The 23,590-nt window shown below is 44.6% G+C and overlaps 1 protein-coding gene across 1 annotated transcript in view; it reads left to right on the top strand.

Annotated features, from left to right (window-relative positions):
- The first annotated feature begins 19,592 nt into the window (after nt 1-19,592).
- The window catches only part of LOC124556486, a 260,035-nt gene continuing 256,037 nt past the window's right edge, over nt 19,593-23,590 (top strand). Inside the window, exon 1 of the mRNA XM_047130441.1 lies at nt 19,593-19,760. The gene's annotated coding sequence lies outside the window, so the exon portion shown is untranslated. The remainder of the gene's footprint in view (nt 19,761-23,590) is intronic.

Here is a 23,590-nt window from a genome sequence, read left to right as displayed (position 1 = left end):
TGCTAAGGTCATCAGTCCCTAAGCTTACACACTACTTAACCTAAATTATCCTAAGGACAAACACACACATCCATGCCCGAGGGAGGACTCGAACCTCCGCCGGGACCAGCCGCACAGTCCATGACTGCAGCGCCTTAGACCGCTCGGGTAATCCCGCGCGGCTCGGAATCTTTTAGGGTGCAGTTAAACTTCTACGCGGGATTTATCACTGGTGTCGAAACAGGACAAGTTTAATCGAACCCCGCGAGTGTTAAGACATTTTTGTTACTGTAACAGTGCCGAAAATAAAACCAGGTTCGCCAATAACCTTTCCCTAGTTCATCAGTAGTGCTGTGCATCGAATAATTTGTACCCAGGATCCCGACCGCTTGCAACAATGAGAAATGGCGCGAAACTGCGTTCTCTCCGAACACGAAACGAAGAAATATTTCCAAGTCTTAGCAAGTCTTTTCTGAAAGTTTTTGTTTGGGTATAGCCTTACACAGGGTGAACATTAATAAAACCGACAAACTGCAAGGATGGATTCCTGACTGGAAGTGGAGGAAAAAAGTCCATGAAAATGTATCCGAAAATGGACGATGGGCGTGCAACGACAACAACTCGTCCCGGAACACAGTACAGTACAGCGTCGCATCCACTTCACAACAGTTTTTCAAAGTGGCCGCGGTGGGATTCGATACACGTCGCATCATGTAATGTGGCACTCTGATGACAGAAGTCCTATAACTGTGATGGTCTGGTGCTAAAACCATGGACAAAATCCTTCCCGTAGAGGGAAATCCGCTGCTGATGATCCGTGCACTCGTTTCAAGTGATAAGTTTAGTAGCGGCTGCCATACGGGACACACATAACCATACTTTGGCTCACACCATGTTGCCGGCCCACTTGCCTGGAGCTTGTACGAGGGTCTGCCTCAATATCCTGTAGAACCCGGTCCTCCAGATCTGGTGTACACACAGTCCGCTGCCTCTCTGCACAGTCGTCTGTCTCAAAGGACCAATGATCACACAGACGCCCAAAAAAAGGCTTGAACTGTTGTGTTGTGTGGTTAGTGTCTCTGAGGGTATTTGTTTTGGTATAGTCTTGGTTCTACCTGCTTCCATCTGCTTCGCCGTACACACACACACACACACACACACACACACACACACACACCGTCTCGGCTAGTTCTCAACATGAATACCAGATCATTCTGCTTACAGTACACTGCGTCAATCACACAGCCTGCTACACACAAGGAACACACGGCACGTCGTCAGAGGAACTCTCATTCGTCAGCGCTATCTACCGTGGCAACGATGCATTTCCGGACACACGTTCACAGGCCCTTTTTTTTCTCCATTTCCAGTCAGGAATCCGTTCCTGCAGTTTGTCGGCTTGTTTCATGTTCACCCCGTTCACCCTGTATGGAAGTGAAATGTGTTTAGTAAATAGCACAGGCAGGACGAAATGGTTCAAATGGTTCTGAGCACTATGGGACTCAACTGCTGTGGTCATAAATCCCCTAGAACTTAGAACTACTTAAGCCTAACTAACCTAAGGACATCACACACATCCATGCCCGAGGCAGGATTCGAAACTGCGACCGTAGCGGTCGTGCGGTTCCAGACTGTAGCGCCTTTAACCACTCGGCCAGGCAGGACGAGAATAGATTATTTTGATCTGTACTGATACAAAAAGACGCCGAATATTAGATGGATAGACTGTATAACTAATTAAGAAGTACTGAACCGAATCGGGCAGGAATGAGCTTTATGACACAACTTGACTAAAATTAGGGATACGGTGATAAGACACATCCTGCGGTATCAAAAAATATTAATATAGCGATGTGGAGAACTGGATGAGGTAAAAACTACAGAGGGAGACCAAGATTTGAATACATTAAGAAGCTATAAATGGATGTAGGTTGAAGTGGTTGGGCAGACATGAAGACATTTGCACATCATAGAAAAGCGTGGAGCGCTGTCTTAAACTAATCTTCAGACTCTAAAATACTGCAACAGGGAAGTCAATAAGATACAGTATATTCTTTGCCTCAGTAGGTGGTGTTGATTACTGCAACTGTTTCTCACACAAGTATGTTACTGTGTAGACCTCGTCGCAGCCTGAGAGAGCTATTACGTTGACAAGAACCACAGATTTTTCGGGTTTCTAAAGTCTTAAGGTTTACCTGTCCTGAACTGAAAGCACAGTACTGCATCGTCATGATCCTACTCGATGCCTTCCTACACCATTTTAACATTCATATCATTATAGCTACAGGGGTACATAGAATGCAACGTCGAATCGGAGCCTAAGTGTAACTTGGCGTTTCCTCGCCCTTACGATACTACCATCAACACTGTTGCTATACTTTTCATGTTATTACACCTTCAATAATACTGTTTTATTATTATGGTATATTAATGTAATCATGACACAGTCCATCATGTTCTTACTGGCTAATCACATAACACTGGAAACTAAAATAAAGGTAATTAAATTCTACCCTATCAAAAGTATCTAGTCATTCCTATGTACAGCGGCATTGATCACTAGGTATCACAACAGGCAGACCCGCCAATATAAAAGGAGGCAAGGAGTATTTTGTTGTCAGTAGAGAATAGCCGTAAGGGGGATGAAAGATTTTTTTTACAAGGAAAATTATGTCCAGTCATAAAAATGATACAGATTTTCATATTTCCAGAGCCACAACCATCAGGAGGGGGTATTTCCGGTACTTCACTCAGTGTCGAATGTCTTCGGATTGAGACTGCAATCGTAATATTTTATTGTAAGTACAGTGATAAAATGTGGCTGGTTTCGTAGGATGATTCTGCTTAGCTTACGTGGAGCACGTAGCGGCTGTGGCCTGTAGCAGGAACAAGTGACATTCGGCTTATGGCAGGAGCCGTTTGACCTGGCCAGGCTGGAGTACAAGAATACAGCCGACCTAACCGTGTCGCCCTCTGGTGGCTAAATAGAGAACTAATACTCAGTATGTGTTGAGCAGCCTTCGTGATCACGTGTGTTCTCCATGGAAATTTAAGAAGATTCAATATGGAGAGCGTTAGCATTGGACAGTCATTCCCTCCCATTTAAACTGTCTGGTTGACAGCTTCTGCACATTTCCTGTCTTTATTTGGTTGAGAGAACATCGATTGTGGTGTGTGTTGTCTGCATCTAGATGATGAAAGACTTGTGGAAGAGATGTTTACTGGTTCTCTAGACATGAGAAACGTCTTAGTTGACTTTGTGAAGTAGAAGGAAGATTTGGAATCTGTTGCATCATTACAATCAGTATTCGTTAAAAAAATGGATCGGAGATTTTCTCAGCTTAGGGACTGGGTGCTGCGTTGTCCTTACATTCGTATCGTCACTGCTGACATGAAAGTCGCCTCACACCCACTGTCGCATCGTCTTTCGACTACTGAAATGGATGCATGGGCACAAACCAAAAGCCAATAGATTGGGAAAAAAAAGCAACAACATAATGGAGCACAACGGAGACAAACAAAGGTATCACCTATAGGGGTGACCCCACCCACCGGGAACGTCAGAAGGGCAAATGAACACAAACATTGTAGTACTTAAATTAAGCGTTTTTTAGTACAAATTTCTGAATTTCTAAATGAACTGCTTTTTTTTCTTTGTAACTGCAGTTGTACTGTTATTAGTGTCTGTCTGTATTTATGTATGTATGTACGTATGTATGTGATACGTAGATAATGTATGTACATAGTACATACATAACACCCAAAACGGATTACTACTAAAATGTGAGAATTATGGGTGGCTCTATCGTGAAACTAAAGGCCACAATGCAGGACAACAGAAAAAGGATAGAGACGTGGGCGTACAGAGGTATTTTTCCGTCTCTCTACAAAACAAATGGATCACGACAGATAATCGATAATAGAGTTGAGTAGGGTAAGTCTGCGCGGCAGGTACGACTGCGCAACGCTAATATCTCAGTTTTAATAAGCCAGCAGTTGGCTACTCTGCAGAACACGAAATAGCCTCTGTGGTTGACCATTTGTTGCTGTAATTTGATGGCTGTCTTCGTGTTAACGGCTGCGTTTTATGTTGCGGAAATAAGCTACAACTCAGGCAATAATGGGCTACGAATTTTAACTTTATTCCATTGTGTACTACGGTGTATTTTCAGTCTTGTGACATATTAACACACCGACATTTCTATCAAGCAGTTTCCATGTGCAGACGAAAGCTGCAGTCTTGTAGTTCGGGGCAAGTTTTCGCGTCGTAAGTGGAGTAAAACGGCGCAGTGCGTTCTTACCCCACCCGTTATAACGTTGATATGAAGCTAGAAATGATTATGAACGTTACAGGCGGAAGATATGCACCGATAATAGTCTTCAAAGACTCTTTTTTTCTATTTAGCGTTTTCAAAAGGAAAATCGAACGGAAGCCATGCACTCCAGAAACGCTAGAAGCTGCAAAATAGGGCTTGAAAAATAGGACATATGAACTACAAGTAGCGAGGGGGCTTCGAATAGGTGATGCTGCCCTCAGGAATCGCCATAAAGAGGTACGAGGCCATCCCAAATATACTTTTATATCTATACTGTTTTTTTTTATTTTGGGGACTGTTGACTACGTAAAGGTAAAATTAATACTCCTGCCCCTACTTTTTTTCATGGCTTTGGAGTAAACAACCTGGGAAGGTTCGGAAGAACTTTTATGAATGAGCAGGAACTGGAATTCACCGAACATTGCAGATCTTTGGATAGACATTATGTATGACACTGAAAGACTTCAGAAGATTAGTTCATGGCTACTCTGAGAGGAATAGCATAAAAAAAATGTGACAAATATATTAGAATGGCCCGAAAGGACTGGACTTATGATTTCATGCAGAGACGAAACCTTAGACTTCGCATCATACAGAATCCTAGTCTCGGACGTGAGATGGGGTTCAACAAACAGGAAACGAGCATGGTCTTTGATAATTTTTCGACGCAAATGGAAAGATATAAATTTGAACCTCATCGCGTATTTGACACGGATGAGTCGGGGATTACAAATGTTCCTAATAAAATTACGGAAGTGATTGCAACATGTGGCAAGAAGTACATACGCAAAATTGCATCTGGAGAAAGAGGTCAGTTGATAACGGTTGTGTGTTGTATGGGAGCTGGGTAGAGTTAGTCCCTCCAGGAATAATATTTCGTTAGAAAAGGATGAAGAAGCGTTTCGAGGATAGTGCCCCTCCTGGGTCGCTAATTATGTGTTAGGACACTGGGTACATCAACTGAGTGGTTGGTTGGTTGGTTTGGGGCAAAAAGGGACCAAACTACAGGGTCATCAGTCCCTTTTTCCTGAAGCAAGCAAGGCTCAAGATACAAAAACGCCCAAAGTACGTTTGAGAAAGTAAAAGGGGGAAAAGAAATAGGGAACCACAACTAAAAAGAAAACGAATGGAACGAACAAAAAACGGGGAAAACATACACCACAAGGAAAAGTAGAAGAGGGTATTAAAACCATAGAGCGGATGGTCTGGGCTGGCTAATCACAATAATAAAAGAGGATGAGCTAGCCACTCTGCACCACATTAAAAAGTCCACCCCAAAAAGACAAGGCGAGATGAGCACATGTAGGGAAAAGACGACCACCAAGACAAACAAATGCAAAGAAAGTGTGACAGAGTTGAAATGGAGGGAAGGTGGCGGCCTCTGAGAGAATGCTAGATGCCCACGCTTAGATAATACGATAAAAAAAACCTCAAGAATAAAACGTAAAACTAAATCTACTGTTGAAGAATTGTCGCCCAACACCGAAGGTAGGGTGCTAGGAAGGTTAAAAGTCCGCCGCAGAGGGGCTAAAAGTGGTCAGTTCAGCAAGATGTGGACGACAGTCATATGTGAGCCACAGTGACAGCGAGGTGGGTCCTCGCGACGGAGGAGGAAGCCACGTGTTAGCGACGTATGGCCAATGTGTAGCCGGCAGAGAACCACAGAGTCCCTGCGAGAGGCCCGCATGGATGTCTTCCACAAATTCGTAGTCTCTTTAATGGCAGGCAGTTTGTTGTGCATACTGAGATTACGCCATTCTGTCTCCCAAAGCTGAAAAACCTTGCGGCATAACAATGATCGCAAGTCAGTTACAGGGATGCCGATATCCAGAAGCGGTTACCGTGTAGCCTGTTTGGCCAGCCTGTCGGAAAGTTCATTTCGTGGGATTCTGGCGAGGCCTGGGGTCCACACAAACACCACAGAACGACTGAGCCGTTCCAGGGCATAGATGGACTCCTGGATGGTCGCTACCAAAGGATGGCGGGGGTAGCACTGATTGATAGCTTGTAGGTTGCTCAAGGAGACCGTGCAGAGAAGAAACGAGTCGCCAGTGCATGAGCGGCTGCACTCAAGAGCACGAGAATGGCCGCCAGCTCTGCAGTGAAAACACTGCAGCCATCTGTCAAGGAGTCCTGTTCAATATGTCCTCCATGAACATACGCGAAGCCAACGTGACCATCAGCCATCGAGCCGTCGGTGTTAACCACTCCAGCCGCCGGGAGTGGCCGAGCGGTTCTAGGCGCTACAGTCTGGAACCGCGAGACCACTACGGTCGCAGGTTCGAATCCTGCCTCGGGCATGGATGTGTGTGATGGCCTTAGGTTAGTTAGGTTTAAGTAGTTATAAGTTCTAGGGGACTGCTGACCTCAGAAGTTAAGTCCCATAGTGCTCAGAGCCATTTGAACCATTTTTTTGTTAACCACTCCATGGTCCCGGTACATGTCGAGAATCGAGAGGAAGTGACAGCGGAGAGCTGCGGGGTTAACTGAGTCCTTAGGAACATGTGAAAGGTCCAGGTGAAGCTTCGGCCTAGGTGTACACCATGGAGCTGTACATGAATGGACCTCGAGTATAGGTGGTAAAGGTAAGGAGTCCGCTTCACACAGAACAGATCGGACGCGAACCGCAATCGTAAGCCCTGACCTCGGCCTCCGATGCGGGAGAGGAACCGCCGTGGATGGGAAAAGGAGACGGTTATTCGGATGCTCAGGAGAATTACGAATGTGTGCAACGTAACTGGCGAGCAGTTGTGCACGACTAACCTTCAATGGAGGGCCTCTGGCCTCCACCAGGACGCTGGTCACCGGACTCGGCGGGCATTGAGGTGCTGCCAGCACATCCACTACAGCTGAGTAAGATGGGGAAGCCACGTCATTTGGGCGCAGAAAACCAGTCCTAAGAATCGATATGTCCCCACTATAGTGAGTCGATCGTCATTAGGGTAAAGATCTGGTACTGGATGAACGGTATGACTCCGACAGAAGTGCATGACACACGACTTTGCGGCTGAAAACTGGAAGCCATGGGCTAGAGTCCATGACTGCGCCTTGTGGATGACTCCCTGTAGGCGCCGCTCAGCAACACCAGTACTGGAGGAGAAGTATGAAATGCAGAAGTCGTCTGGATACAGAGGTGAGCTGCTGCTAGACTGTTAATGGCCACTAAAAATAGAGATACACACTCAATACAGAGCCCTGTGGGACCCCATTCTTCTGGACATGCGGGGGGGGGGGGGGGGGGCACCAACTCGGACATGGTAAGTACGGAGAGACAGGAAATTTTGGATAAAAATCGGGAGTGAGACTGATGGGCCGATAGCTGTCTTTGGTGTGACGTCATAAGCGCGTGACGGCATGTGAGATCGCTCTCTAAGTTTTCATCTATTTTTAGGTTGCAGATATATATTTTAACGGTTTTTGTGATAATATTTACTATATAAGTGACTTATTAGTGGTTTCTTCATTCACCTCTGCCTTTCTTGTGTTGTGACCTGATATTTGTGTTTCGTATCGAGCAACGTAACCTCTTACACGTGTTTACATTCCGCGCTGACCAGTTGCAGCTGTAGCGGCGCATCGAAAGCTAAGTACTAATTAATTGTTTGTGTATAGTAGTTTATTTAGGAACTTTAGTAGTCTTCAACCGGTGTTCTTGGTGTTTTCCGGTGAAATAACTTCAGAAGAAATTTTTGCGAACTGCTTTCAGTTCGTTACTGTCATTAGACGTTTGATTTTCTTTCTGTGTTAGTATTTTGTTATATTCTCATTTTTTGTTGATTAATACTGTCAATAATAGTAGTTACTTCCCTTGTTGAGCAAGTTTGTGATTATTGTAGTCAGTTTTTAACATCATCTTATTGTAGTAGCGGAACTTAGATAAAGTTGTTTTCTTGTTTCAATAACTGTAAAATTTTACCATGAGTGAGAAGTGTGGGCTTTGCCGTAGGTTCGTGACTTGTGGATTGCGGTGTGAGACTTGTTCGAAGTATTTTCACTGGGGGGAATGCAGTGGGGAAGCCAGTGGGCATTCTGGTGAGATCCTCTCCTGGAACTGCAGGTTATGTAGCAAGAGTAAGTTGATAGAGGAGCAGGAGCGTAAGATCTGTGCCCTTCAGGTGCAGTTGAAAAACGCACAGGAGGAGCTAGATAGGATGAGGAGGGAGAAGGGGGTTGGGGAATGGGAGCTGGCTGTTGGCAAGAGATCTGCTAGGAGAAGGAGATTTTCAGATATGACCAGATGTCAGAGTCTAGTGGAGAGGAATCTCTAGTAGCTGTAGATGTAGGAAGTATGCAGCAGACCTCAGCAGTTACGGTAGCTAGGACAGTTGCAAAGTCTAAGAGAAAGAAGGTTCTGCTGTTAGGTAGTTCTCATGGTAGAGGTGTAGGCCAGCAGTTGCAGGAAGTTTTGGGGAGTGAGTACCAGGTCACCAGCATTGTGAAGCCTAATGCAGGATTGGCTCAGGTGACTTTTAACATAGGGGGGTTATGTAGGAATTTTACAAAAGAGGATCAGGTAGTGATTGTGGGTGGGGCTGGTAATAGTATTGATAGGGATGGGGAGTATGACATAGACGGTGACCTGGAAAAGATAGCCACTCAGACTGGCAACACAAATGTGCATTTCGTGGAACTGTTTCAGCGTCACGATCGGCCTCATCTTAATACAGCCGTCAGGCGTAATAACATGAGACTTGGGGGTGCGCTGATGACAGAAGGCATGAGTCACATTTCAGTGGTGTCGGTGGAGTCTATCAGCAGGACGGGTTTCACTAGACATGGCCTGCACCTCAACAGTTATGGAAAGGGGAGGCTGGCAAAGCTTATAGGTGACAGTATAGGTGGGGGTGGTGGGATCACTCATGGGAAAATTCCGGTAGTTGTGAGTGTTAGAGCTGTACCTTTCTTAGATTGAAGTCAGCTGACAGGTATTTCTGCTGAAGGGAAGTCTCTCTAACAAAGAAACCACTTTCGACAAAGCTTAGGTATCCGATTAATGAGGGAATTAGTATATTTCATCAAAACATACAAGGCATTAGAGATAAAGTTAGTGAACTGCTTATAGATGTTGACTCTGAAATTATTTGTATATTTGAACACTTCTTAAATAAGGAGATAATTCAGAGGCTTCCTTTACCAGGATACAGGTTGGCTGGCAGCTTTTCTAGGAGCTCTTTGCGGTGTGGGGGAGTAGCCATGTATGTGAAAAACGGTATCCCATTTGAGTCAATTGATGTTTCAAAGTACTGCACTGAAAAGGTGTTTGAATGTTGTGCAGGTGTGGTTAAATTTAGTGGAGCTAAACTTCTTACTGTTGTTATTTATAGAACCCCAGACTCCGATTTCACAACATTTTTGCTAAAGCTAGAGGAGGTTCTTGGTTCACTTTATAGGAAATACAAAAAGTTAGTTATATGTGGTGACTTCAATATAAATTGTATAAGTGATTGTGCAAGGAAAAGGATGCTGGTAGACCTCCTTAATTCATATAATCTTATACAAACCGTATTCTTTCCAACGAGAGTGCAAGGGAACAGTAGAACAACCATAGACAATATTTTTGTTCATTCGTCATTACTAGAAGGGCATTCTGTTAGCAAAATGGTGAATGGCCTTTCAGATCATGATGCACAAATTTTAAGTCTAAAAGATTTTTGTGCTGCAACACATGTTAAATATAGTTACCAACTTTTTAGGAAAGCTGATCCAGTTGCTGTACAGACTTTTGTAAACCTTATCAAGGAACAAGAGTGGCAAGATGTTTATAGCGCTGATACAGTAGACGAAAAATATAATGCTTTCCTCAAGACTTTTCTCGTGCTCTTTGAAAGTTGCTTTCCGTTAGAACGTTCAAAACAGGGTACTAGCACAAACAGGCAGCCTGGGTGGCTGACTAAAGGTATAAGAATATCTTGTAGAACAAAGTGGCAATTATATCAAAACGTTAGAAACAGTCACAATCTAAATACAGTAGTCCATTACAAACAGTATTGTAAGGTGCTTAAAAAAGTTATTAGGAAGACAAAAAGTATGTGGTATGCAGATAGAATAGCTAAGTCTCAGGATAAAATTAAAACCATATGGTCAGTCGTAAAGGAAGTGGCTGGTCTGCAGAGACAGGTCGAGGATATAGAATCAGTGCGTAGTGGGAATGTCCGTGTTACTGATAAGTCGCATATATGTACAGTATTTAATAACCACTTTCTGAATATAGCAGGTGAACTAAATAGAAACCTAGTCCCAACAGGGAATCACATAGCGCTCTCAGAAAAAAGTGTTCCGAGACTGTTACCTGAAATGCTCCTCCATGATACTGACAAGAGGGAGATTGAGTTAATAATTAAATCACTAAAGACCACGAACTTTCATGGATATGACGGGGTATCTAGCAGAATACTGAAGTATTGTTCCATGTATGTTAGCCCAGTACTTAGCCATATCTGTAACTTTTCCTTTAGGAGTGGTCGGTTTCCTGACCGATTAAAGCACTCGGTAGTGAAGCCACTTTATAAAAAGGGAGACAGGGATAATGTTGATAATTATAGACCTATTTCTATGCCATCAGTGTTTGCTAAAGTTATCGAGAGGGTTGTATATACAAGGTTACTGCAGCATTTAAATTCACATAATTTGCTGTCAAATGTACAGTTTGGTTTTAGAAATGGCTTAACAACCGAAAATGCTATAGTCTCTTTTCTCTGTGAGGTTTTGGACGGATTAAATAAAAGTTTGCGAACGTTAGGTGTTTTCTTTGATTTAACGAAGGCTTTTGACTGTGTTGACCACAAAATATTACTGCAGAAGTTGGAACATTGTGGAGTAAGGGGAGTAGCTTACAACTGGTTCGCCTCTTACTTTAAGAACAAAAAGCAGAAGGTAATTCTCCGCAATATTGAGAGTGGTAATGATGTTCAGTCCCAATGGGGCACTGTTAAATGAGGCGTTCCCCAAGGATCGGTGCTGGGGCCACTGCTGTTTCTTATTTATATAAATGATATGCCTTCTACACTCCTGGAAATGGAAAAAAGAACACATTGACACCGGTGTGTCAGACCCACCATACTTGCTCTGGACACTGCGAGAGGGCTGTACAAGCAATGATCACACGCACGGCACAGCGGACATACCAGGAACCGCGGTGTTGGCCGTCGAATGGCGCTAGCTGCGCAGCATTTGTGCACCGCCGCCGTCAATGTCAGCCAGTTTGCCGTGGCATACGGAGCTCCATCGCAGTCTTTAACACTGGTAGCATGCCGCGACAGCGTGGACGTGAACCGTATGTGCAGTTGACGGACTTTGAGCGAGGGCGTATAGTGGGCATGCGGGAGGCCGGGTGGACGTACCGCCGAATTGCTCAACACGTGGGGCGTGAGGTCTCCACAGTACATCGATGTTGTCGCCAGTGGTCGGCGGAAGGTGCACGTGCCCGTCGACCTGGGACCGGACCGCAGCGACGCACAGATGCACGCCAAGACCGTAGGATCCTACGCAGTGCCGTAGGGGACCGCACCGCCACTTCCCAGCAAATTAGGGACACTGTTGCTCCTGGGGTATCGGCGAGGACCATTCGCAACCGTCTCCATGAAGCTGGGCTACGGTCCCGCACACCGTTAGGCCGTCTTCCGCTCACGCCCCAACATCGTGTAGCCCGCCTCCAGTGGTGTCGCGACAGGCGTGAATGGAGGGACGAATGGAGACGTGTCGTCTTCAGCGATGAGAGTCGCTTCTGCCTTGGTGCCAATGATGGTCGTATGCGTGTCTGGCGCCGTGCAGGTGAGCGCCACAATCAGGACTGCATACGACCGAGGCACACAGGGCCAACACCCGGCATCATGGTGTGGGGAGCGATCTCCTACACCGGCCGTACACCACTGGTGATCGTCGAGGGGACACTGAATAGTGCACGGTACATCCAAACCGTCATCGAACCCATCGTTCTACCATTCCTAGACCGGCAAGGGCACTTGCTGTTCCAACAGGACAATGCACGTCCGCTTGTATCCCGTGCCACCCAACGTGCTCTAGAAGGTGTAAGTCAACTACCCTGGCCAGCAAGATCTCCGGATCTGTCCCCCATTGAGCATGTTTGGGACTGGATGAAGCGTCGTCTCACGCGGTCTGCACGTCGAGCACGAACGCTGGTCCAACTGAGGCGCCAGGTGGAAATGGCATGGCAAGCCGTTCCACAGGACTACATCCAGCATCTCTACGATCGTCTCCATGGGAGAATAGCAGCCTGCATTGCTGCGAAAGGTGGATATACACTGTACTAGTGCCGACATTGTGCATGCTCTGTTGCCTGTGTCTATGTGCCTGTGGTTCTGTCAGTGTGATCATGTGGTGTATCTGACCCCAGGAATGTGTCAATAAAGTTTCCCCTTCCTGGGACAATGAATTCACGGTGTTCTTATTTCAATTTCCAGGAGTGTAGTATTACATTGATTCAAAAATATTTCTGTTTGCTGATGACACCACCTTGGTAGTGAAGGATCTTGTGTGTAATATTGAAACATTATCAAATAATGTAGTTCATGAAATAAGTTCGTGGCTTGTGGAAAATAATTTGATGCTAAATCACAGTAAGACTCAGTTTTTACAGTTTCCAACTCACAATTCAACAAGAACTGATATTTTAATCAGACAGAATGGGCATGTTATAAGCGATACGGAACAGTTCAAGTTCCTAGGCGTAGAGATAGATAGTAAGCTGTTGTGGAAAGCCCATGTTCAGGATCTTGTTCAGAAACTAAATGCAGCTTTATTTACCATTAGAACAGTATCTGAAATAAGTGACATTTCAACACGAAAAGTAGTCTACTTCGCATATTTTCATACGCTTATGTCATATGGTATTATTTTTTGGGGTAATTCTTCTGATTCAAAAAGGGTATTTTTGGCTCAAAAACGGGTTGTTTGAGCTATGTGTGGTGTAAGTTCGAAAACCTCTTGTCGACCCCTATTCAATAGCCTGGGAATTTTGACATTGCCCTCACAGAACATATTTTCTTTAATGTCGTTTGTTGTTAGCAATATTAGCTTATTCTCAAGAGTTAGCAGCTTTCACTCAGTTAATACTAGGCAGAAATTAAATCTGCATGTGGAATGCACTTCCTTGACTCTTGTGCAGAAAGGAGTGCAGTATTCTGCTGCATCCATTTTCAATAAGCTACCACAAGAACTCAAAAATCTTAGCAGTTGCCCAAACGCTTTTAAGTCTAAACTGAAGAGTTTCCTCATGGCTCACTCCTTCTATTCTGTCGAGGAGCTCCTGGAAGAGCTAAGAAATTAAGCAAATTCCAGTGTTACATTCTTGATTTTCTTTATTTAAACTAACGACGTGTCAGCTGAATATGTTTCTTATATTTCATTTTATGTGTTTCTACAATCGTGTTATAATTTCATGTATTGACTCGTTCCATGACCATGGAGACTTCTCCTTAATGTGGTCCCACGGAACAATAAATAAATAAATCAAGTGGGTTTTTACCGGGCTGGGCACTGGAATGAAGGTACTCTCCCACCATTGCGATGGAAAGACGCCATCGCACCAGATCCAGTTGAATATGACGAGGATATGTCGCTTGTACTCGAAGGAGAGATGATTGATCATCTGACTGTGGATCCGATCTGGCCCAGGAGCTGCATCGGGGCAATGTGCAAGGACGCTGAGGAGCTTCCACTCTGTAAATGGAGCATTATATGGTTCACTGTGACGTTCAGTGAACGAGAGGGCTTTCCTTTCCATCCGCCGTTTGAGGGTGCGAAATACTGGGGGATAATTCTCCGATGCATAGGCTCGAGCATAGGGCTCAGCTAAGTGCTCGGCAATTACGTTTGCGTCGGTAGATAACACGCCGTTGATGTTAATGCCATGAACACCTGTCGGGGTCTGGTATCCACAAACACGTCTGATCTTCGTCCAGACTTGGGAAGGTGACGTATGACACCCAATGGTCGAGACGTTTCTCTCCAAACACTTCTGTTTCCGTCTTTTTATAAGCTGGTGAACGCGGGCACGGAGCTATTTAAAAGCTATTAGTTGTTCTTTGGAAGGGTGCCGCTTATGTCGCTGTAGAGCTCGCCGATGCTCTTCTATGGCCTCCACCAAAGTAGACTTTCGCCGGGGGCGCCCTAAAGAATAAGGAATCGTGTTTTCCGTCGCAGAAACGATCGTTCTAGTGACATGCTCAACTACCACGTCGATGGAACCATGTGGGAGAGATTCAACGGTGACAGCATAAGTGAAAGCTTCCCAGTCTGCCTTGTTTAAAGCGCATCTTGGTAGACGTCCGGGGAAATGGCTCTGGAAGAGTGGCAGGAAGATGGAAAGTGGTCACTGTGGGTTCTCCAGTGGACAGATGGGAGAAGTCCTGGGCTGCAGAGGGATAAATCAATGGCCGAGTAGGTGGCATGAGCCACACTGAAATGTGTGGGGGCCCCAGTATTTAAGAGGCAGAGTTCGAGTTGAGACAGGAAATTTCGACATCTCTACTTCGGCCAGTAAGCACAGAGCCACCCCAAAAGGTGTTATGGGCGTTAAAATCTCCCAAAAGTAGGAAAGGTTTATGGAGTTGATGAATTAGTGCAGCCAATGCTTTTAGGGGTATTGCATCATCTGGAGGAAGATATACTTTGCAGACAGTTATTTCCTGCATCATCCTTATCCTGACAGCCACCGCTTCAAGATGCGTTTGAAGGGGCACAGGTTCACTGCATACTGAGTTCAGGACATAGACACAGACTCCAACTGACACTCTGTTATAGTCGCTACGGTTCTTGTAATATCCTCTATAGCATCAGAGAGCAGGGGTCCGCATTGCCATGAACCAGATTTCCTGGAAGGCAATGCAGAAAGCAGGTGTAAAGCTTAACAGTTGCGATAGCTCAGCCAGGTGGTGGAAAAAAACGCCGCAATTCCACTGGAGTATGACGTTATCGTGAGGCTGGGAAGGCATGAAGCATGCAAGGAGGCCAGTTATGCCTCAGGATCATCTGCTACCACCGACTGAATATTTGTATCCATTGCTATTGTGGATGAGGCATCAATGAGTTCCAGGTCCTCAGGAGACGATGAGATCTTCACCTCATCCGCAGGTGAAAAACTGGTAGGGAGTGGTGGTGTTGGGGCCACTGGAGTGTCGTTTTCCTTAGCAGACTTCTTTGTTTGCTTGCCCTCTCGCTTCACTTTAGGGACTTGCTGGGAGGACTTCTCCAAAGTAGCTTCAGGCACAGAGGAGGACCGTGAAGCTCTTTGTCCAGCAGCTTTTGGCTCCTTTAGCCACTGGCAAGTGTCCGCTGTGGCATAAGTGGAGTCCTTGGGAGAGAGGGTACTCAATGATTTTCCGCTCCTTTTGGAGTACTGTGCAGTCTGGAGAGCAGGGGGAATGCTGCTTTCCGCAGTTGATACAAGTGGGAGGAGGCGCACAGGGAGTATCTGGATGCAGTGGACGTCTGCAGTCTCGACATGTGGCGCTGGAAGTGCAGCGGGAAGACATGTGCCCGAATTTCTAGCACTTAAAGCACCGCATGAGGGGAGGGATGTATGGTTTAACGTCACAGCAGTAAACTATCAACTTGACCTTTTCAGGCAATGAATCACCCTCAAAGGCCATGATGAAGGCACTGGTAGCAATCTTGTTGTCTTTGGGTCCCCAGTATACGCGCCGGATGAGATGAACACCCCGCCGTTCTAGATTGGCGAGGAGCTCGTCGTCAGACTGCAAGACGAGGTCGCCATGAAATATAATCCCCTGGACCATGTTGAGGCTTTTATGGGGGAGTGATGGAAACAGGAATATCACCCAGTCAGTCTCAAGTGAGTAAGCCCGGGATTGAGCTGGGGATACTGTCTGAATCAAGACTGCACCGCTTCTCATCTTGGACAGCGCTGTCACTTCCTCAAACTTATCCTCAAGATGTTCAACAAAAAATTGAGGCTTCGTAGGTAGAAAGGAGTCCCCGTCCATTCTGCTACAGACTAAATACCGAGGCAAATATGGCTCTCTTCTTTCTGTAGTCCTACATTCCTCCCATGGTGTAGCGAGAGAGGAAAACGATTTAGGGTCATATCTGCCAGCATTGTACTCGATCTTACCATTTTTAGTGACTGCTGGCGCCGTACAGAGACCAGCAAGACATGACTTAGTGCGATTCATTGCGAGTCATCCGCAATGGGCGCCACCCAGCCACAGCAAAGGCCACCTCGCATGATGGCTGTTGCCGGGAGTCCTGATGCCCCAGGAAGACAGGCGTCGACTCCTTGGTATAAGTGAGGAGTTTACAGCTCAGGCATCAGCAGTGTGATCCCTGTGTTGTCAGGGGGCTACCACAAAATAGGTACATGATGACCCCACCACGGACTGGCTACAGTGCTGGTTATTGGGCGCAGAGAAGTCCAGTATTGTCATGGGGGTGAAAGAGGACAGGAGACAACAGAAAAAGATGACATACCCCGGAGAGTGTCCTCGCCGAAATAACTGAATTGCAGGTAGAGATGCAAAGCCATGACAAGAGGTTCAGGAGATCGAATCTAAGGGCACTCGTGCACCACGTAAGGCGTCCTTCCCCATATGGCCCGCACTTCTGTAGAATTTAGAAAGTGGCAGATCAAACCATAAAATGGGACCTGAACTCATGGGGCCGAAAAGTGTGAGACACATTTTAGTCGCTTCTTATGACAGGCAGGGATATGTCGGGCCTATTCTAACCCCCCGGACCTGCAGGGGAGATACATCGACTGAGATCTGTATTTCACTTGGTTACAACATTATGAGAAATATACACAGCCGACGCAAGAAAATCCAGTCTTGTTAATTCTGGACGATCACTCATCACATTTGTGTCTGAAGGCCGTTCTTTAGTTCACAGACCGTAGTATTCGTGTTCTTATCATTTCTCGACACAGCAACCACAAACTACAGTCACTGGATCACTGGTTATTCAAGCCGCTGATGGACTTTTATTCACAAGAATGCGACCAGTGGCTTACTAATCACGCTGGATATGTATTTGCGCAAGAATTTATTGCTGAACTGTTTGGAAACTCTTGTCAAAAGATGGCCACTAAGACGAAGGCAACAAAAGCGTTCAAGATATGCGTCATCTACCCAATCGATCGTCAAATATTCCTCGAAGATGATTTCCTGCCTTCGACCATTATAAGACAAAGTGATAAAATTAATAATGCATCCACAGTTGAAGCTGGATCTCTCCAGAGCCAAAGTTCACAGACATCTATAAATGAACCACAAGCAGCACGAAGTACTTCAGTTCCCCCCCCCCCCCCCCCCAAAAAAAAAATCCTTTGCCAAGAGGAAAAGATAACTAAAAAAGACAGAAGAAAGGGGAGAAGTCAGAAACAGTATCTGGGACGCAATCGAGAACAACATGAATCCCAATCAACAGAACAAGAAATAAAGAAACAAAAGAGGAAACTGTTTGATTCAAATAAAGCCAAAATAAAAAAGAAAGAAAAGAAAAACTTCAACACGTCGAAGGAAAATCCACAAACTTTTCACTGTCCAAGCTGTCCACCAACACAAGGCTGGATTCAATGTCTTAAGTGCGAGGAGTGGTGGCATGAATCCTGCTCTTGGTGTGGAGGTTCTGGATACTTCATTTCTGATCTCTGTTAAACAGGTTTTCCTCCAGCTGGAAAATTTTTGCAGATTTTTGTTCACAGGCCACAGAATTGTTCATTAAATCAAAGTATTAAAAGTAACTATATGCTGAGAGACAAGGTAAATTATTTTTATGTATGCTATAAATGAAATAAAAAAGAAGAACTGAATGGTACATATGTTTTTTCATTTAACAACAATGAGCAAATTTACCCCACTAGAAATGCGCTCTTACCCTAAGGTCGGGTAATACGCCACATTTGCATTATTTTTTACTTAGTGCGAATTACGGTTTAAATTAAGTCAGTTAAAATGCCAGTTAAAATATAATTGTAATTCGTGAAGTCTCCTTCAGTAAAATAGTAAACCCTATAATATTGAATAATATATAAATAATATATGGCAACGGCTTCGCCGCAGTGGCTACACCGGTTCCCGTGAGATCACCGAAGTTAAGCGCTGTCGGGCTTGGTCGGCACTTGTATGGGTGACCATCCAGGCCGCCATGCACTGTTGCCATTTTTCGGGGTGCACTCAGCCTCGTGATGCCAATTGAGGAGCTACTCGACCGAATAGTAGCGGCTTCGGTCAAGAATACCTGCATAACGAGCGGGAGAGCGGTGTGCTGACCCCATGCCCCTCCTATCCGCATCCTCCTCGGAGGATGACACGGCGGTCAGGTGGTCCCGATGGGCCACTTGTGGCCTGTAGACGGAGTGGTTTTTGTATAAATAATATATAATAAACAATATTATATTATAATAATACATAAAAATATAATAAATAAATAATGTGTTGTTGTTGTGCTTTTCGGTCCTGAGACTGGTTTGATGTAGCTCTCCATGCTACTCTATCCTGTGCAAGCTTCATCATCTCCCAGTACCTACTGCAACCTACATCCTTCTGAATCTGCTTAGTGTATTCATCTCTTGGTCTCCCTCTACGATTTTTACCCTCCACGCTGCCCTCCAATACTAAATTGGTGATCCCTTTATGCCTCAGAACATGTCCTACCAACCGGTCCCTTCTTCTAGTCAAGTTGTGCCATAAACTTCTCTTCTCCCCAATCCTATTCAATACCTCCTCATTAGTTATATGATCTACCCATTAAATCTTCAGCATTCTTCTGTAGCACCACATTTCGAAAGCTTCTGTTCTCTTCTTGTCCAAACTAGTTATCGTCCAAGTTTCACTTCCATACATGGCTACACTCCATACAAATACTTTCAGAAACGACTTCCTGACACTTAAATCTATACTCGATGTTAACAAATTTCTCTTCTTCAGAAACGCTTTCCTTGCCATTGCCAGTCTACATTTTATATATAATATTATATATAATATATAATATAAAACCGTAAGTGCGCACCCTTGCCCCTCTTAAAACTATCGGTACGAAGCTCCACAATGCACTGTAAAATGGTTTGTGGAGGATGTAAGTAGCTTAAAACAGCAAGATCCGTAGGCATCTGACGATGACCGCCTACTGTCAAAACTTTTCTTTTTCAAACCTACTTGCAGTTCAATAAAGCACGAGTGAGGCAGTAAAAATTGTTTCCGTATGAGCGGTGCGTACCTCCCGCTACTGTTGGGGCGCCGCCGTCGCTGCCGCCGCATTGTCGCCTTGGGAAAGGCGGCTGGTGGTGGGGGTCCCGGCCCATAACACCAGCGCTCCAGCGCGGCCATGCTAACAGTATTCCGCTGGACTCCACCGCAGCTGTACGCGATCCAAGATGGCCGCCGCCTGCATCGCTGTGTTTGCAACATCCTTGTAGTATCCTCGCTCCAGAGCACCACATTTCGTGTCGAGCAGCTGCTTGAGCGTCCATGTATCCGTCCGACGTACCAGGTTAGCGTCGCCTGCAAACATTCTCTTGCACAGCTGTTGGTGTCGCTCTCTAGACTACTCGCTTTTTCGTTGCATGGCACACAAACATCTGCCGGCATTCCAAAGTTCATAGACCAAGCGCGTGTGTCATCACTGCCGGGCTCTCTTTTTGTTGTTAGAGCGCCTGACAGCAGCGCAGCAAACTGCATTAATCTTTAATCGCTGTACGCTTGTATGTTGTTCCGATAAGTTTAAATGGAGTATGTTAAGTGCGTAATCAGGCGCTCTTTTCATTTAAATAAAGAACTATATGTGTGAGTGTAGGATAAGAGGGAAAAAAGCCCTTTCTTTAAAATGTGATTATTATTAAAACAGTTTCAAAAAATTAGACGAACTAGTTTGCTTGACAGAACCAATTACTTATGGGATACTGATGACGACTTGCTAGACAGTTATCCCATAATAAATATTGGTGCCTTCTCACTAAACGAATCGATATTTAGTTCATGCAACAAGTTCATGCAATATTTTGAACTTCTCAACGGACCCAAATAGCCATTTTTCCACGTGTTTTCTTTTACTTTTTGAAATTATAACTTTCAGACCCGCGTCCTATGGTGTAGACGATGTCAAATTATTTTAATGAAAGTTGTGTTCATTTGTGGAATACATGAGCAGATTTTGTATCTATGTAATCCCAATTAGCAACAGCAAATTCTTCATACAGTTTTTGTAAACTGATACGAGTTGCATTTTATAATTCTGTGAGCGGATTGTAAACCATTACTTGTCTAAAAGAATGTTTTACTGGAGAGATGGCACTGTTAAGAGCTCACCTGTTGCTTTTCGCAGACCCCGCTCTCTGTTCTGAGAGCAGAAAAAAATAGCTATATTTCGGATGTGAACACTGGAGAAATGTTTAAAGCCGTACCAGTGTGTGTGTGTGTGTGTGTGTGTGTGTGTGTGTGTGTCAGAGTTTTGTCACGTGCGGCCTGTGTCCAGAAAGCAAAGGTCCATATGCTTTTCGTAGCAAGTTGCTCTGAGTAATTTACAGAACTTGAAAGCAACGGACTTTTAATACCTTATCGTGGTATTGATGCTCTCATGCGTAACATGCTTGGGCTGAAAGGAGGCGAATCGATCAACGTGACTCTGAAAAAAATTCTGTTGGTACGTAGGACGTGCAATAAATCTAACTTGGCTTTCGAGAATTGATGGCCAAATTACGCGAGTTAAATGATTTGGCCGATCAGTCCCTCGTCTCTGTGGTGGATTATACAGCAAGTTTTCCATTCATTAGGCTAAGGAGGATACAAGGAAGGTCATAAGGTTTTCGCTAGTTTTAAGCAGTTAAGTTTAGCAAAAATTTTGATATTCCGTGTTAGCCTAGGGGCAGGGGTTACATGTCAGTCACTGTTGATTTTGCAAATCGCATAAGATTTGTGTCAAAGGGTGATTAGGTACTGCTGTCATTTGCTAATCAATTTGGTAGTAGTGTGAGGGAAGAAAGCCTGCATGCCTCCTATGCTAATCGGCGCTGTTAAGAAACATCGCTCCCTGCTTGATTCTGTAAGCTGTCTAGTTCGCGGGGGAAAATAAAATTTTCTTCAGATTCTTCTGATGAATCAGATGTCTGACTTCCTTACTAGTTTCATGTGGTGGTTTCACTTTGAATACCATAGCTACTGCAGCATAGAACTAGATACTTGGCGACTGATGTTTTTTCAGGTATTGATCACAAATCCTCAGATCAGTATCTCCTATTTCCGCGCAGTAGATTTACAATCAATTTAGGCCACGAACATAGAACGTAGAAACTGTTCTCTTCGAAATATGTTTAGTTACAGATTAAAGATGGTTGGAGTAGAGATTTTAGACTTATGCTTAAAGCGGAGTAGAAGTAGGGGAATTAGGTGACGGAGCGCCAGCCTAATTATTCAAAGACCTGCACACAAGCTTTAGCTTCCATTTAAAGTCTCGGTGACTTGCGCTGCTGAAAAGGCTTTGTTATATAAAACATGCTGCATGGTTTGATTTCTCGTTGAGCCTTGTACGTCGTATCTAATAAGCTCTTTCATGCTAAAAGCAATATTCGGACGGATAACTGCTGCTCTGGGTATATAACAGTTCGATTTAATATGTAGATCAACCAAAAACAGTAGTTAAGTGTTAGTGTTAAAATACAGTCGCCACAGTCTACTCGTTAATGGAAGGAAAATAATAAATGTGAAGGATTACACTGATTTGATAGATACCGCCTACAAAATGTTGACTACCAGGTGACAGAGAATAAAGCTGTTGTTGTATCGGATATATTCGTTGCCAGGGCGTATCAAAACCTGAAGACCTAACTAAGTTTTGATACATCCTGTTTACTGTCATTGTATTGAAAATAAGACCGATAAAGGTACAAACTGAAGAGACTTAGAATGCTTGTGCTTAAGAGACAAAGATAATTTAATAGGAGGAGGAATGAAAGTTAAGTTGAAGAGAAGAGGCGAAAGGGAGGACTGTACAAAAATAAGTCGGGTAAGGATAATTTCGAATCAAACGAACTTTGGAAGGAACAGAAGATAGATGAAGAATCGTGGGTGTGGGAGTGTATGGCGGAGTGCCTACGTCAGTATGAACGACTGCGGCATGTTTAGTTGGCGTATAGAGCCTGGGAAGTCACTGTCTGTCTGCCTCACAAAGCATCCTCAATTTCTTATTCTTACGGCACGTATGCACGATGTGACGGAAGCTCCAGAACTGTCTGCCTCGAATGCCGATTATGTAAATTTCCCCAACAGTTTCGCGAGAAAAACGTCACCTTTCTAACAGTTCCTCGGTTCCCCATCATATTTCGTCATGTAGGCTGTTAAAAGTCCAACGGTGTGTCTATGAATTAATTTCCAATCTGCTGCAATGCCCTTTATAAAGGCTCTGGTCGCCTGAGCAGTACTCTTAGTCGGTAATTTTAGCAATTTGCATTCGGTTTTCTTATACAATCGCACAGTGCCTTTCCGAGAACTCGTCCAACAAATTAGTTCCATATTCACCTTCCCTAACACTAATTTCACGTACGGGACACGTCTTATCGCTTTGTAGTATTACACCTCGATATTTAAACGAAGTGTGACCTCCAGAAGTTCGCCACTAAATTTGTAATGGAATAATATCGGATTATTCTTATTTGTTGTGGTCGTTACTTTGCACTTACAATAAAATCGCCTAATGAGGGCGGTGCCACAAAGTAGGAAAAGGTGTCGAGGAATTGTTACGCTAAATATCTACAAATCGTACGTCCGCCGGAAGTTGACTGGTATTGGCCATTACTGTTGGTGGAAAATCCTTCGCCCTTGCAATATCACATTGCAGGCCGGTTGTTCGCCCCTGTCTGCTTCACAGCTACGAACCGGTTTTCCCGGCCCATTTGAGACCTTATATTTTACGTGGAAAGGAAGCCTAATGGAATTCCCTGTCCTAAGCCAAACTCTTTAAGAGAATTTTGAGTTTAGCTTGACACCTGACCGTTATGAACATTATTGCATTGCCTTCACTCACTGAAACAGCTATTTCCCGAAAGGCGCTCTGACCTACATAGCGCAGTGACAGGAGAGTTTACTCAGGACGAATTGGCTTGGGTCCTGTTCTTGATCGTTAGTTAGAACTGTAACAGATTGCTCGTAAGATACACAATCTGTAGGCAAGTCTTGTCTACATGACGGAAGTGTTTCTCGTAAAACGAGTCGTTAGAAGATATGAGGCCCAGGACTACGTTTCTGGAGGAAAGCTGACGCTTGTCCTTCCGGCAGATAATCCTCCCTGTGCCCCTTGGCCAGTTTTTGTGAACGTGAATGGTGCCATCG

Source organism: Schistocerca americana, chromosome X, assembly GCF_021461395.2.
Source record: "Schistocerca americana isolate TAMUIC-IGC-003095 chromosome X, iqSchAmer2.1, whole genome shotgun sequence".
NCBI classification, from domain to species: domain Eukaryota; kingdom Metazoa; phylum Arthropoda; class Insecta; order Orthoptera; family Acrididae; genus Schistocerca; species Schistocerca americana.
Note: the sequence above shows the minus strand (reverse complement) of the source record. Positions and strands in the feature narration are given on the sequence as shown.